Genomic DNA, 15,950 nt, shown 5'->3' with positions numbered 1-15,950 from the left:
TCATTTTTTAAATCCACATTATGTTTCTGAGAGATAGGACAAGTTCGTGTGTTTATGTTATGTTACAGCTCAATATGAGGGCTAAAGTTCTCCACCAATAATTTGTGGGTGTGAGTTTCTAAGATTTTGCGCTAAGGGGCAGTTTGTGGCAATATTTGCCTCCCCCCAGGTTTTTGAGTGGAACCAACTGTAAAATTCTCCCCGCGGCAGGAGCATTTTACAACAGTAGGACAGGGTTTACGGTGGGTGTGGCCTGAATTCTTGCTCTAAATCTGGCATTTGTGCTTCAGTTTTGGTAAAGGAGTATTTTAAGTAAACCATGATACTTTTCCTCCTTTTGTTAATTTCATCGTCCTATAGGTACCAAGAACATTTGTTTGGTGTGAGAACTTTCCAAACATCTTTTTAAACATAAAAGCTTTCTCAATTCAAAGGATCTGTCACCCAGCCATTGGCAGTGTAGACTCTCCCAAGGTATAGCTGTTCCAATGTGAATTCAAATCCAGTAAGCCTTTTCATGGCTTACCCATGAATGCAAAACACTTCTCCCATGGAGGCAGCTGCCATGATCCAAAGTGACCCCCAAAGATTGTCAAAAGAGAAGGAAGCTAAGTTGTCATGGGCAACCATGCCAACGAAGGAAGGCATTTAGATTTTGACCATGCCATGAGAGTTGGGCAGAGTCAGTAGGAAAGAGTCTCGGGCCCCCAGTCTGACAGCTGTCCACCCGGCAGGTGCAAAAGGGGAGAGATAACATTCCCCTGGACCCAAGCCACACTCTCAGGACACAAAACAAGGCAGAAAGGACACAAGGGCTACCACTGGAAGGTAAAGAATCAATAACACTAGTACTTAAACTCAAATTCACATAGGGTCCTAATATCCAAAGAATTAATCCTTGCAAGTGTTTTCTTCTGTTTCATGTGCCAGGGGCAAGGGGCAGGCTGGAAATGCCTGCGCTTGTGCAGAATAACACAAGGTCATGAAACAAATAAACAGCCTGTCTTCACATAAAATTTTGATATTTTATCTTTAGGAAGGTGTTTCATTAATTTTCATTTTTCTCAATGTTGAGTTTTCATTCTTCAAAATGTTTCAAAATTTTGATTTCTCACAATGTTGAATTAATATATTTTTTATCTTGATTAGTGAGGTTTTTTTTTTATCACCCTCTTATAGTCTGTGAATGCTATAGGGGAGGAAAAATCTTTCCTTCTACCCTTCTAGGTTCTATGGCTAATCCAAGAATTAAACTGACATATGACAGATTAACAAGAGGATAAGAAATCATTGTAATGGGGAACCTGGTGGCTCAGTTGGTTAAGGATCCAACTGCAGCTCAGGTCATGATCTCACGGTCCTTTCATGAGTTCAAACCCCACATCAAGTTCTGTGCTGACAGCTCTGAGCCTGGAGCCTGCTTTGGATTCTGTGTCTCCCTCTCTCTTTGCCCCTCACCTGCTTGCACTATCTCCCTCTCAAAAATAAAGAAAACATTAACAAATTAAAGAAAATAATTGTAATAATTGTATTATAACCCCACAAAGATCTAGGGAACTCAAAAGACGGGTAGACCATTGAGGCTTATAGACCATCCTAAACTGAAGAAATGGACAGAGGTCTGAGGTTTCCATTTTTTTAAATGTTTTTTTTATTTAATTTTGAGAGGCAGTGTAAGCAGGGGAGGGTCAGAAATAGAGGGAGACACAGAATCTGAAGCAGGCTCCAGGCTCTGAGCTAGCTGTCAGCACAAAGCCTGATACGGGGCTGGAACTCACGGACGGACTGTGAGATCATGACCTGAGCTGGAGCTGGATGCATAACTGACTGAGCCACCCAGGCACCCCAGAGGTCTGAAGTTTCAAAGAGCAACAGCAATTCACAAGATGGTGTGACAAGAGGAAATGTTTGGTAAACAAATATTGACCTGACTTGCAGGTAAGTCTGACCAGTGAAAAAGTGATCTCTGGGAATAGCTGTCTTCCTAGTGTGGCCCTCTATCCATTCTAAATTTCCTTTGAAATGCAAATTTCTCTTACAAAAGAGTAACTTCTTTCTTCTCAGAGCTTCTCCTGTGTCTTCAGTTGCTGAAAATAATCAGTTCAAAATAATCTTTATGTCAAGCAGTACATTTTGGGGAGCATATTCTGCTTCCCTTCCCTGCCTTCCTTGTTTCACTCGGCGCCTTTAGTAAGAAGGAACTTCCAAAGGAAGGCAAGTGAATGCGAGAGGTCATGTGAGCAAAGAAATGATTGGTAAACACGTAAATAAATCTAAATATTTGTTGATTATAAGCACTACCATATAGAGTTGCTATTTCAAAAGGATTAAAAATGAGGCAACATTAAAACACTAAGCGATAATGACCTGATGGATGGGAAAGGAGTGAAAATTATAAGGACATTGCTTCCCTTTCGATTGTATTTATTAAGTGAAGATTATTTAAGAATAGTCTGCTAGGGGTGCCTGGGTGGTTCAGTTAGTTAAGCGTCTGGCTTCGGCTCAGGTCACGATCTCATGGTTTGTGGGTTCGAGCCCCACATCACTTCGGGCTCTGTGCTGACAGCTAGCTCAGAGCCTGGAGCCTGCTTCAGATTCTATGTCTCACTCTCTCTCTCTGACCCTCCCCTGCTCACACTGTCTCTCTCTGCCTCTCAAAAATAAATTAAAAAACGTAAAAAAAATTTTTTTAAATAGTCTACTAAAAGAATAAAAATAAGAATCAGCAGAAGAGATAAAAGAGAGCATGTGAGTGAATAAAGTATGAATAATTTAAAGATGGGGAAGAAAAACAAAGCAGCACAGAAAACAGGTGAACAATAGAAAATGTATGGTAACATGAGGTGCCTGGGTGGCTCAGTAGGTAAGCATACAAGTCTTGATTTCAGCTCAGGTCATGATCTCTTGGGTTCATGAGATCAAGCCCTTCATCAGGCTCTGAGCTGACAGTATGGAACCTCTCTCTCTTTCCCTCTCTTCCTGCCCCTCAACCCCTCAAAATAAATAAACTTTAAAAAGAGAAAAGAAAACGTGCAATACCATGATAGAATAAATCCAAAGAAGAGCACCAGGGATCCACCTGCCTTGGCGAGGGCTTCCCTCAGGGTGTTTCTGTGTGCTATTGTTGCATAAGAAGTCATCACAAACTCAGTGGCTTACAAAAAACCCACCCCCATTCATGATCTCACTGCATCTGTGGGTGGTGAAGAGTCTCCTTGGGGTTCATCAGGGTTTCCTGATCTGGTTCTCAGCTGGCTGACATCCAGCTGGTAGCCAGAACTGGGGTCTCATCTCAGACTCAGAGTCCTCTTCCAGCCACAGGTTGGTGGCAGAATTCATTTCTTTCTAGTTGTAGAACTGAGATCCCTACTTCTTGCTGGTTGTCAATGCAGATTTCTCTAGGTTCCAGGGACCCAACTCTCCCCACAGGCAGTTCATAATATGGCTGTTTGCCTTCTTCCAGCCTGGTGGACGTTTCACAATTTTTTTAACACTCTTCTGATTAGGTCAGACCCACCCAGGATACTCTCCCTTCCAATCAACTCAGAGTTGACAGGTCTATAGCTTATCCATAGGAGGGACCTAACAATATGACCCCTGGTCCCATCCACACTCAAGGGCAGGAGCCACACAATATGAACAGGGTGAGGCGAGAATCTTGGCAGCATGTTAGAATCCTACCTACCATGAAACCCAGATCCAGCAAAAGAAATGTAGGTGAAATCCTTTGAAGAATTTCTACTGTTGTTCCTGTTAATGAAAGTGAGACCTTTTGAGGAGAAGTCTTTCCTCCTCTCTTCACTTTCCACCTCGCTGTAGCGGAAAGTGATGCCTGACCTGCAACCTGGAACCCTGATAGGAAAACCCAGTGACCACGGTGGAGCTGTGGGTGCTCTTTCTTCACATACCAAGTGATCCAGAAGCCTGCATGAGATTGATAGACATACCCAGAATAGGTGAACACGGGCTTCTGGAATGTGTTTCCTGTGCAGTACGGGAACAAGGGAGAGAAATGCTTGGTGGGAATTTGTATTTGTTTGTTTGTGTTTCTGTTTTTATTTATTTAAAATTTTTTGAAAGTTTATTTTATGTATTTTTGAGAGAGGGAGAGTAGAGGAGGGGCAGAGAGAGAGAGGGAGAGAGAGAATCCCAAGCTAACTCTGTGCTTTCAGCAAGGAGCTGAACACAAGGCTGGATCTTAGGGACCATGAGATCACGACCTGAGCTGAAAATAAGAGTCAGTGCTTAATCCACTGAGCACCCAGGCGCCCCAACTTTTATAAAGTTTCATTTATTTTTTATTTTAAAGAGAGAGAGAGAGAGAAGAGAGAGAGAATCTGAAGCAGGGTTGATGTCCAGTGCTGAGTCCAATGCAAGGCTTGATCCCACGATCCTGAAATCATGACCTGAGCCAAACTCAAGAGTCAATCCCTTAACTTGATTAAGATGCTCTGATTTTTTTAATTGTTAAAAACATGACAGAAAAACTGCAAACATGTTCACATTCCCTAGATCTGAGTAGTGGGTTGTAATGAGTCCCTCATCTCGTATCTGATGCCCTCCTACATTTTGGAGTCTTTCTTAACCCACACTCGGGCCCAGCCTGCGCAACTGTGAGAGCACTCCCAGAATGACCTGCCACCTCATGCCTCCAGGTCTCAGCTCAGAGCTCGGGGTCTAGCTTCCCTGGGGCACCCGTGTGAGAAGGATGTGATGAGCTGGAGGACAGAGAGAATAAAGGAAACTTCCATTTCTCCAGAAAGCACTTACTCCGGACTATTGTTTTCTGAATGTTTTCAGACATGTTGGTGCCCCATGGAAAAATCTCAGACATTCATTTTATCCCTAACATTGACTATATCTGATGAGATTACTCTCACACTTTTATTGAGGTATAATTTGCATACCATTGAATGCTTATGGTAAGTGTGAAATTCCATGATTTTCAGTGGATTCACTGAGTGGTGCAATCACATTACTATCCTGTTTTATGATATTCCCATCACTCCGATAAAACCCCTTACCCTTTTAGAGTTAACTAGATTTCCCATGCTTGGGTCAGGCAGCCACAAATCTGCTCTGTGTCTCTTTAAATTTGCCTTATATGGACATCTCATGTCTACTGAATCATACAATTTGTGATCTTTTGCCTCTGGTTTCTATCACTCACACGGTTTTGAGATCTCCCCCTGTTACAGCATGTATCCAAACTTCCTTCCCCTCAATATCTGGATACTAACTATTTCATTGATAGCTACATTACATTTTGATTATCCATTGTTGGACATGTGGATGGATTTTACCTTTTGACTGTAAGAAATCATCCTGTTGGGCACATCCATGAGCAAGGCTCTGTATGAACACAGGTTGTGATGTTACCCCACTTTGGGAAGGTGTTGAGAATGACATGGCTGAGGGGCGCCTGGGTGGTTAGTGGGTTGAGCATCTGACTTCTGCTCAGGTCATGACCACATGGTTCATGAGTTCGAGCCCCGCATTGGGCTCTGTGCTGTCAGCTTCGGATTCTCTGTCCCCCTCTCTCTCTGCTTCTCCCTACTCATTCTCTCTCTCTCTCTCTCTCTCTCTCTCTCTCTCTCTCTCTCTCTCTCAAAAAAATGAATAGGCATTTAAAAAAAAGAAGTTAAATGGTTGCATCATCTGCTAAATTAAAAACACCAGATATTCTTAAGCTTTTGTCATCTCTGCTCTTTCAGAGGACCACACCAGTCCAAGATTGGAGGCCTATTAACTTATCAAGTATTGCATCTCCATCAGTGTAAGAAGTGAAAAACACATACTATGCAGTCGATATGGCTTTCAGAGCTACTACCTCCATCATTTTGGGGAAATGTATCCCCTGTGGCAGTTTACAAATTTTCTGGGTTAATTTATCATTCTGTTTTGAGAACAAGCAATCATCTGACTAGCAGCATATAATCTACTTATTCGTTTACTATAACATCATAAACACTTTCTGTGTTGCTGTGTATTCTCTTAAATAGCTGCTTAAAATTCTGGCGAATACACTTGATATTTACTTAATCATTCTACTATAAATGAGCGTTCAACTTATTTCCCCTAAAAAATGATGACAAAAGCTTCCAACATCATCTCTGTGCGAATAGTGTTCCCCTATTTCTGGGCAATTTCCTCAGCAAAGGAACATCCAAATGCAATTCCCAAGTTAAAAGAAATGTGCACTTAATGGCTTTTGACACATGCTGTCAAATTACTTTTCTAAACGTCTGTGGCCATTTATACCTGCCCCTGGCACTGTATGAATGCCAGTTTCATTACATCTTCGCCAGCATTGGGTATTACCTTTTCCAAGCATGGAACTTTTACAATTCTCTTTTTTCTTAATCATAATGAATCAGTGTAGAAAAAACAATCTGAGCGTTCCTGTCTCTTTTTCCTAAAATTTGTACCAAATATACAATGACCTTCTGGTTCGCAGCACTCAAAAAGGGTATATTTTCTTAGAAAAGCTCAGATTCTTTCCTCAACATGCATCTTTTCCTCTTTGTTCCCTTTGCTCTATATTTGTCTACCCTTTTCAGCTTACGTTCTGAATAGGGCTGCATCTTGGGCTGAAATCAATAATCTATCTGTCATCATATCTTCCCAACCAGATACATCTTCCCCAAAATCTACTAAGCAAGAAAATTACAAGAGGAGTAACACTGCCCATGTTCTCTTCAAGGTGCTAAGGAGACAGAGGGCCAGACAGTGGGCTTCACACTATGGAGTCAGGTGCAGTAATGGCCATCCTGGAGCCAGGCAAGCTGGTGGGGCCCTTCTGCTGCTTCTGAAGGTGCTCCTCGAGGTGATTTGTAGTGGTCCCAGCTCTTGTGGTGGTCTTTAAAGGCTACACAGGCAACTTGTGGTGTTATACCTCAGGGACTACTGACATAAAGACAGTGTCCAGGCCAGAAGACTCTCTGAGCCACAGTGGCTGGGAAGCGCAGTGGGAAGCCCACCAGGCAGACCTCACTACAAGTTCTTGTGGGAGCACCTCCCTAGAGGTGAGACAAAGCTGAACAGTGGCCAGTAGGTCACCTTCCATAAACTCAGAAAGTGCCATTCATGCAAATTTCCCCTCCCAACCTGAACCCTCCTGAGACAGACAGGGTGCTCTGACTTTGCTTCAGTTGAGATCAAAGCTCATTCTCAACCATAACACCATTCCCGTCTGGTAACTCCCCCTTATAGTATCTACAACAGTCAGAGCCAAGACACATCTCTCATCAAACGATGACACTCCTGTTCATCAATGAAGGACATGCCCAACACCTTTGACACCCAAGAGTTTCCAAGGCAAAGAGGAAACTAATAGCAACAATAGTCATTGCCTAATTTGTAAGTGCTTCCAAAATCCATCACCAAGATGAACAGTTAATAACAGTGGGATCTTGGGATATATTCAGAAAAAAAAATAGAAAGAATGTATATTAAGAAACTGATATTTTCTTGAATACCCATTAAGAGATAAACAGGGTTTCTAAGGGGTGACTGGGTGGCTCAGTCAGTTAAGTGTTCAGCTTTTGTTTTTGGCTCAGGTCATAATCTCATGGTTTGTGGGTTCTAGCCCACATTGGGCTCTGTGCTGACAGCATGGAGTCTGCTTGGGATTCCTTCTCTCTCCCTCTCTCTACCCCTCCCTTACTGACTCTCTCTGTCTCTCACAAAATAAATAAACTAAAAAAAGAAAGAATGGGGTAAGGTTTCTTAAATGTCTTCATAAACATATCTATTTGCACACACGGAAGGCCTACCCCTTACCCTGCCCAGGCCCGGTGTCCCTGCTGGTCACTGGTGCCTGATTTATTTCTCATTAGGTAGCGTCAACCCTCCCCAACAAAGTGAAATAGGTAATGGGACTTGAAGTCAAGGCCAGTGAGTCTCAATTAATCAGAACCAAGACCTCAGAGTCAGAGGAAGCTGGTGTGACATTATCAAAGTCTATAGCCCTGTGGCAGACAGCCAGATATCAGTCAAGTAAGAAGCTTCATCCAAGGGAACTGAAAAAGATAAAAGGTAAATGGCAACCACCCCTTTAGCCCACTTAAACATTCACTATGTTTGAGACAAAAGCAAAACAAAACAAAAAACCATTTTGGACCTTGTATAGACATGGCAGTTATTCTGTCCCTTCACAGTCAACTGGAAGTTTTGCTTGGAAAACCACATGTACATCCTGTCTCCCAGCACCCATGTGTAGGGCCCTGTTCATGACCACAAAGAAACAAACAAATAATGTAAGAATACCTGCTCTGTTGCCTCACCAAATTGGAGTTGATCTTTCTTTATCCATCTTGCTGCTTAAAAATCTATCTCTTACCATGTCAGGTGGAGACACCCCTGGGCTTGTTCAAACTCTGTCTCCATCACCTTCTATTTGAGAGGTCTTGGGAAAAATCAGTGAACCTCACTGGACTGAGGAGCATCTCTTGGTGCTACAGGGAAGCCTGGTGATCTCAGTGAATGTGATCTGGAAACCAGGCGTGGAAAACCCCCCAGAACTCAGCAACACTGAAAAATCGGATCCAGCACCACCGTGACACTGTCAGATCATTCTACCCACAGAGGGCTCTCTTCTGATTCCTCAAATTAGTTTATGAATGAGGAAGCCAAGGTGCGGAGGGGGAATCTCAGAGATAACTGGTGAGAACTGTGACAGGGTCTGAAGATCCTCTAGCACATTCAAGGATCCAGCCCAGAAAGTAATCGATGCTGTGATTTTTTGTTAATTTAATCAAAAGCCACAAAATGAGAAAGTATCAAAAAAAAAAAAGCTTGTGTTGTATATAATTTTGAGAAAATTTCTTGTGCTCTGTTTTCTTGTATGTAAAAATTAAGAGATTTTTTTAAGGTGGTGAAAATATTTTAGGATTGATAATGGTCATGGTTGTATGCATCTGTGGACTGTATCCAGTGGATGAACTATACAATATGTGAATTCTGTCTCAATAAAGCTGCTAAAATAACAGAGGCGGATGGCACCTGGATGGCTGAGTTGGTTGAGCAACCGACTCTTGTTTTCAGCTCAGGTCATGATCCCGGGGTCATAGGATCGAGCCCCACATCAGGCTCCACATTGAGGGTGAAGCCTACTTGGGATTCTTTCTCTCTCTCCTTCTGCCCCTCTCCCTAACTCACATGCTCTCTTTCTTTCTCTCTCTAAAATAAAAAAAATTAGAAATTAAAAAATAACAAAAGAGTTTAAAATAGATAAAACCAACATTGCTTACAGCTACATGAGAAAAGACAAGAACTAGTATGAGCCTGAAATTGAGGAGGCCACATCCATCCTTGGATAAGCCTCATTCCAGCTGCATGACATTGGAGAGATGACCTAACCCAGGAGGACCTCTGTCTCTGCATCAGTTAGAATGGGCTGGTGTGAAGGTGGTGAACAACTGTCAGGTCTAAGGGATTGGTGAGTATGGGTAACCTTCACTCAAAAAAGCATTTGTTTTTTTATATTACTAAAATTCTGAACTATTAAGGAGTTGGCTATATGTCTAAAAATCAATCATACTTTTGGGGTACCTGGGTGATTCGGTTAGTTGAGCATCTGACTTGGCTTCAGTTCAGGTCATGAGCCCAGGGTTGTGAGATCTAGCCTCATGTCGGGCTTTATGATGAGTGTGGAGTTTGCTTAAGATTCTCTCTCCCTATTCCCCTCTCCCCTGCTCACTCTTCTCTCTCTCACAAGTAAAAATTAAATATACATATATTTAAAAAATGAAATAGATCAAGTATATTTGCTAAGACTAAGACCCTTATTCTCACCAGTGTACAAACCAGTCATAACGTCATATACAGAAATGCCCTTCTTTTCCCAAGAGTTGGGTAGGTGACTTGTCTGTATGCATCGCTTCATTCTTCCAATGAAATTGAGAGACGACAAATAATTAGGATCACACAAAGGAACACTCCTCAGATCTTCTAACCGTCTAAATAGAGATGGAAATGTCGGGAGGCAGGATGAATTGCATTTGCATCTTCAGCGTGTCTGCATGGCCCTCACGTGGCCTTGACCGGAGGAAGAGCTTGCTCAGGGCTCAGGGGACTGCTTCCAAACCTGCTGTTCCCTTCCCACCTCTTCATTAGGAAGCAAGTGGCTTTTCCACTCCAGGATTCACATGCTCGTTTGCAAAATGCTTGCCATGATACCTGTCTTAGCAGAGTGATGATAGGAAATAAAAGAAATATTATATAAAGACTGCCCTGCACTCAATTATATGCCCACCAATATTTGCTTTCTTCCTTCTCCATAAAAATGCAGAAGTTGGGCATCAGTTATGTGATATAAAAACTCGCTGGTCTGTGCGGCATCACATGGACTGTATTGCCTTATATTTATCTGATCTTGCTTTTCAGCCGGGTGTGTGGAGGCTGACTTTATGTCCTGCATCATATGCGTTGGGGAACGGAAATCGCTGTTCTTGAGAAATCTGGGGAAACCATGAGGAGCTAGAGAGCTGCCCAGCACCCCTGTGGGCTCCTCAGAGTTGCCAGAGCAGACCACATCAAGTATGCACTAAATCCAGACAAGAATTTCCCCTGCCGTTCCAGACATCATTGCCCTTATTCTTCCCTTTTCTTAAATTCTCAGGGGAAGAAAACATAAAAACTCCCCTGAACCCTCAAATCTTTGTTCTTTTACTGAGGTTGCTAAACTGTCCCTTTTTTTTTTCCTGTGTAGATATGAAAAAGATATGGTCTTGCCTCTGGTGATATTTACTCTGTGGGAGAGAAGCTGAAATAACATTCAGAACGCAGATAGACTACAAATGACTGGAGCCCTTTGAAAATTACTCTCTCGGCATGGATTCACTCAGGGAATGAAAGCCTGTTGGACCGACTGAAGCCAGCCCTGGGCAAACACAGACCCAGGGCTGTAGAATTCTACGGGGGAGGCCGGAATGCTCAGAGAAATTCTAGCTGCCAACGGCACTTAGCAACATGCCCACCAGTGAGGCAGGCTTTCACTTTGTTCCAGTCTTTGAAAGGCTTTCCATTTATTCTGAGCACAGGCGCTCTCAGTTTCAAGTGATGGGTTGGGAAGAAAGAATGAAATCATTATTAAATACAGTTTGCTGTGATCAGCAGAGATATAACAATACTGTGCTTTTTATTTTTCAAAGCTCTTAACTAAACATTATTGTAGTTTTAATCTTCTCCCCAACCCACAAGCTGTCTTTATTGCCCACAATGAAGAGAAGGCAAGTGGGAGCTGGGGACCATCCTGTGTTGCCCAGGCCCAGCATTGGAAAGAATGGCAGCAAGATTTGAACCCCTGCCCCCTAGTCCTTCTCAGGATCATACACCTCACCAGCATCTTCCGAGGCCTCTCAGAGTCAGAAATGCACTCGTGGACCATGCATCAGCCTAGAGTGATTTAGTCAATGATGTTAGACATGCAATGAAAATCACGCAACCGTGTGCGAGCACGAATTAGAATCCGTCGCTGACATCGAAGCAAGTCTGTCTATGCTATTGGGGGCAGGAGAGGGAGCAGGCAGTAATACAAGAGGGGCTGTAGCATAATTCAGTGTTGGGTTGGAAAACTATTTCTATGTTTGAGCAGTTTTTGCAAGGAGGATGATCACAAAACACCAACATAAATATACGGTCCCCTCTGGAGTGAAAGGTGCGACAGGTTTGGAGGGCCAGGGGCATAGGAATGGTTGTTGTTTTTCATTTTCTTTGAATGATAGAGGAATGCACCCAGTCCCTCCAAGACCTTGTGCTCCAACAACGTAACCAGCCAACAAGATCGGAGGTCAGATTCCTCGCTGTTTCTCCCAGTGTGTGTTTTGCATCATGAGAATAATTCTAAATAAATAAAATGACTTCTGTTGAGCTGACACTGTGCTGAGAGCCCAGGAGCAATACTCTTTTATCTGTCTCCACTGCCCTGCCCAGGCGGTGTAGCTCTGGGTTGGCATTAACATGAAAATGCCAATAGCTCTTCTGTGTGAATGCGCACACAGCACACCTTCACAGGTCCACTAAAGGGGAGCTGGTGCCTAGTGTATTGCAGCAGACCAGGCCCTAACACAGCTCTTGAGGGGCTGTCATCTCTCATTATGTCAAGGAACCTGGGGCTCAGCCAAGGAGCACCCCCAAATCGTCTACCAGTAATGTGAGAACCCAAACCCAGATCCAACACTATGGTTCACACTCAGGCTCAAGGTCGAGATTCGCATACACCCCTGATGAGAGACACTAGGGAGAGAAAGATCCTCACCATGGTTTCTGGGCTAAGGGCAGAGAAGATAAAGTAAATAAAGAACATTAAAACACCTAAAGGGATAGGTTGCCCCAGTACCAGCAGGAAGCCCTAGGACTCTGGGGTCACGTTTAGGGGTGAACTTCCCATCCTGGGAATCTTAGACACAGAGGCCTCCTCCCACTTAGGAAGTTCACAGTGTCTGACAATCCAGTACCCAAGGCAAACACAAGTGGCCTGGGCTCATCAGCCCCAGCTGGGACTAGAAAGCCACTCTTCCAAAGGCACGCAAATGGCCCAGAATGCCCCAGGCATGTTGGATTGCAGGCAGTGACAGCCTTCCTTTTCCAGGGGCTGCAGGGTCTCTAGAAGCAATATCTCTTGCCCCCAGTACTTGAGGTGTTGGTTGATTGGGGGCCACACAGAGTAGGGACTGGCATATTCACCAGACCTGACTCCTAATGTGATTTTGGACTTTGAATTCTGGCATGGTCTTCAAACATGGACCTGAGCTCTCCTGGAAATTGTCTAAACCACTCAATATCTTATAATATATTGCTGTTCCGCTGAGATCAGGCAAAGCCCATTGCTGTAGCTCACCACCCAGATTGGCTGCTAGCCATAGATTTATTGAGTGAATGATAAACATGAATCAATGGTCAACTGTCAAGTTCTTCTTAGTTTCTCTCCCCCTTGACAATATCAAATCAATGGCACATAGAAATTTATTTTCTTTATGTGCTCCTATTCCACCATCAGCCCCAGAAACTAATTTGGAAGCTTCTGATATGACTAGTCACTGGCTTAAAAATCTCATCTCAAAAAGTCAGGCAGAAGAAGGACAGATACCGTATGTTTTCACTCATAGGTCTAACAGGAGAAACCTAACAGGGGACCATGGGAAGGCCAAAGGGAAGGAAAAGAATTAGGGAGAGGGAGTGAGGCAAATCATGAGAGACTCTTGAATACTGAAAACAAGGGCTTAAAAGGGAGGAGGAAAGGGGGAAGAGGGAGTGATGGGCATAGAGAAGGGCACTTGTAGGGAAGAGCATTGGGTGTTATATGGAAACCAACTTGGCAATAAACTATTTAAAAAATAAATAAATAAATAAAAATAAAAAAAATAAAAATCTCATCTCTTGGGGCACCCGGGGGGCTCAGTCAGTTAAGCATCGGACTCTTGATTTCTGCTCAGGTCATGATCCCTTGGTTTGTGGGTTCAAACCCACGTTGGCCTCTGGGCTGACAGCATGGAGGCCGCTTGCAATTCTCTCTCTCCCTCTCTCTCTGCCCCTCCCCTGATCTCTCAGCCTGTCTTGCTCTCTCTCAAAATAAATAAATTTTAAAAACTAAATGTAAATAAACAAACAAAATCCCATTTCTTTCTGACAAAAATTTAATACAACTCTTGTATTACTAAGACAAGCACTTTTCTTCATTCCTCCTCTCTTCCTTTATGGGACCTAATTCCATAGGCTGTTCACATATTTATAACAAGGCAGGCACAGGGAGGGAGAGGGGGTCTGCTCAGCTGAAGGGGCAGAGTTTGGTGGAGACAGGAGACCTCCACCTTGTCTGTGTCTGAGCCAGACTGCAGCGGAGAGCTGCTGAGGTTGGGCGCCTGCCCCTTACTTCCAGCGCTGGCTCTATCAAGGCGCATGCTGGGTGGTCTCAGGCACTGAGCGGGACTGAGCGCACTCTTAGGTAGGTACGACCCTGAGATCATGTGGCCAAATGCCCTGCAGCCTGTTTTGGGGACAGTCCCCCCACTGTCCCTGAGAGGACAGAGCTACCAAAAAAAAGCACACTTTCTTTTGAAACATCCCAGACCTCATCACCCCAAAGAAATTGCACCCCAATTAACTCTGTGAGCAGGTGCTAGTTTGGGTGATCGAATTGCACTGTCTCGCTACCATTCCATCCCCATGCCCAGGCGGTTCTGGTGCTTCTCAAACCCCATAGGAGACCCAGCCACCAGTCTCTTTTGCTCAGAATCATGGCCAAACCTCCGAGGAGATTCTCGGAGTCTTCCCTCACTGCCTCTAGCTCCCTTGTTAGAATCACCTGGGGAGCTGGCAGTGGCAGCAGAAAGCAGTTGTCTTCAAAGTGAGAAGGCTTGTTAGAAATGCAAATTCTGGGGGCGCCTGGGTGCCTCAGTCAGTTGAGCTTCAGACTTGGGCTCAGGTCATGATCTCACGTTCGGGGGTTTGAGTCCCACGTCGGGCTCTGTGCTGACAGCTAGTTCAGAGCCTGGAGCCTGCTTCCAATTCTGTGCCTCCCTCTCTCTGCTCCTCCCTGCTCATGCTCTGAATCTCTCTGTCTCAAAAATAAATAAAATATTTTTTAAAAATGCAAATCCTGCACCCCACCCAGACCTACAAAATTAGAAACTCTAGGGGTGATCCCAGCAGCTCCATATCGCAAGCCCTGTAGGAGTCGCTGCTGTCTGCCAGAGCTTGAGAACCACAAACCTAAATCACCACTAACCTGCTTTTAGTCTAATGCCTGGACCCCAACATAACCGTGCCTGGGTGGTAGAGCCTCTTTCTCAATCTCCACCTTTCCTAGCCGCGAGACAATTTCTGCCCCTCACATCTTGGTGACAATCAGAAGAGAATAACTCTTCGAGTTTGGTTCCATTTGAACTTGGCTGTGTGGAAGATTCCCCCACTGTGTGCATGCATGCATGTGACTATGTGTGCATGCGTGAGAGTGTGCATGCATGAGTGTGTGTGTGCACGCCTGTGTGCTTGCACACCCAGGTGCATGTTGCACAATGCCAGAAAGGATAGGGAGGCAACGTCTTCTACTCTGGTCTTACATTCTTGCCGATGAGTTAACCCTCTCCACCTCCCCAATAGTGTCTTGCTCAGCAAGCTGTCTAAGCCCCAGGAGATCTCCTGAAGGGAGTTAATGAACCTGAACAGAGCTCCTTTCTACTTTTCCCTCCAGGTTTTGTGGGATCTGTCTTCTTCTTTTTGCAGAATCAGGAATAAGAACGGGGATGGGGTTTAAGAGAGGGAAATGGTTTGACTCAGACAGACTCCTCGGCATGCCCTCTCTGGCAGTCTTTGGGGGAGCAGGGGGCTTCAGTGCCTGACAGAGAAGGCCAAGTTCAGCTCCCAGCCCTGCCCACAGAACCAGTCCCCTTCTGAAAGGGATAACCTGGCCTTGTCTCACAATGAGATTTGCAAGGACAGCAGAAAGTGAGCAAGACCTAGGCCGAGTCCATTTAAAAAGGAAAATGGGGCTAAGATGTATGAAGGTGGGTGTCAGGGTGGCAGACACAAGTCACCGGAGTCCTCAAGGTTGAAGCACCTTCTCATAAATGTTCTTGGTGCTATCTTTGCCATGCTCTGCACTCCCCCAAATGACTTTAAATTGCAACATGAGACAATATACAGAGACAGGGAAAGTTGAAACCAGGCTTTTGGAACTCTTGGCTGCACAAAGCTTTGCACATGGAAAGTACAGAGAAAAACAATTGGAATCATTTCAGGCTTTGAAAACTTATAATTACAGGTGAGTGGCTATTATGTTATTGGAACAGCCATTATAACTGAAAGGTACAATTTGAGATAATATATGTGAAGACATTAATACACCATCAGATTTGTACAGCACGAGCATCACAATGCACCCAATTTCAAATTAAAGGTTACCTTTCTGGGGCTTTTTTCTTCATTCTCTGCCTCTATTTTTAAATAGA

At 44.1% G+C, this 15,950-nt stretch overlaps 1 long non-coding RNA gene across 1 annotated transcript; it reads left to right on the top strand.

Annotated features, from left to right (window-relative positions):
- The first annotated feature begins 10,416 nt into the window (after nucleotides 1-10,416).
- Nucleotides 10,417-11,129, top strand: LOC115306135. The gene is made up of 2 exons (XR_003915206.1): nucleotides 10,417-10,539; nucleotides 10,712-11,129. It is a non-coding gene; the product is annotated as an uncharacterized LOC115306135 (long non-coding RNA).
- The last annotated feature ends 4,821 nt before the right edge of the window (nucleotides 11,130-15,950 follow it).

This window comes from Suricata suricatta, chromosome 2 (assembly GCF_006229205.1).
Source record: "Suricata suricatta isolate VVHF042 chromosome 2, meerkat_22Aug2017_6uvM2_HiC, whole genome shotgun sequence".
In the NCBI taxonomy this organism is placed as follows: domain Eukaryota; kingdom Metazoa; phylum Chordata; class Mammalia; order Carnivora; family Herpestidae; genus Suricata; species Suricata suricatta.
Note: the sequence above shows the minus strand (reverse complement) of the source record. Positions and strands in the feature narration are given on the sequence as shown.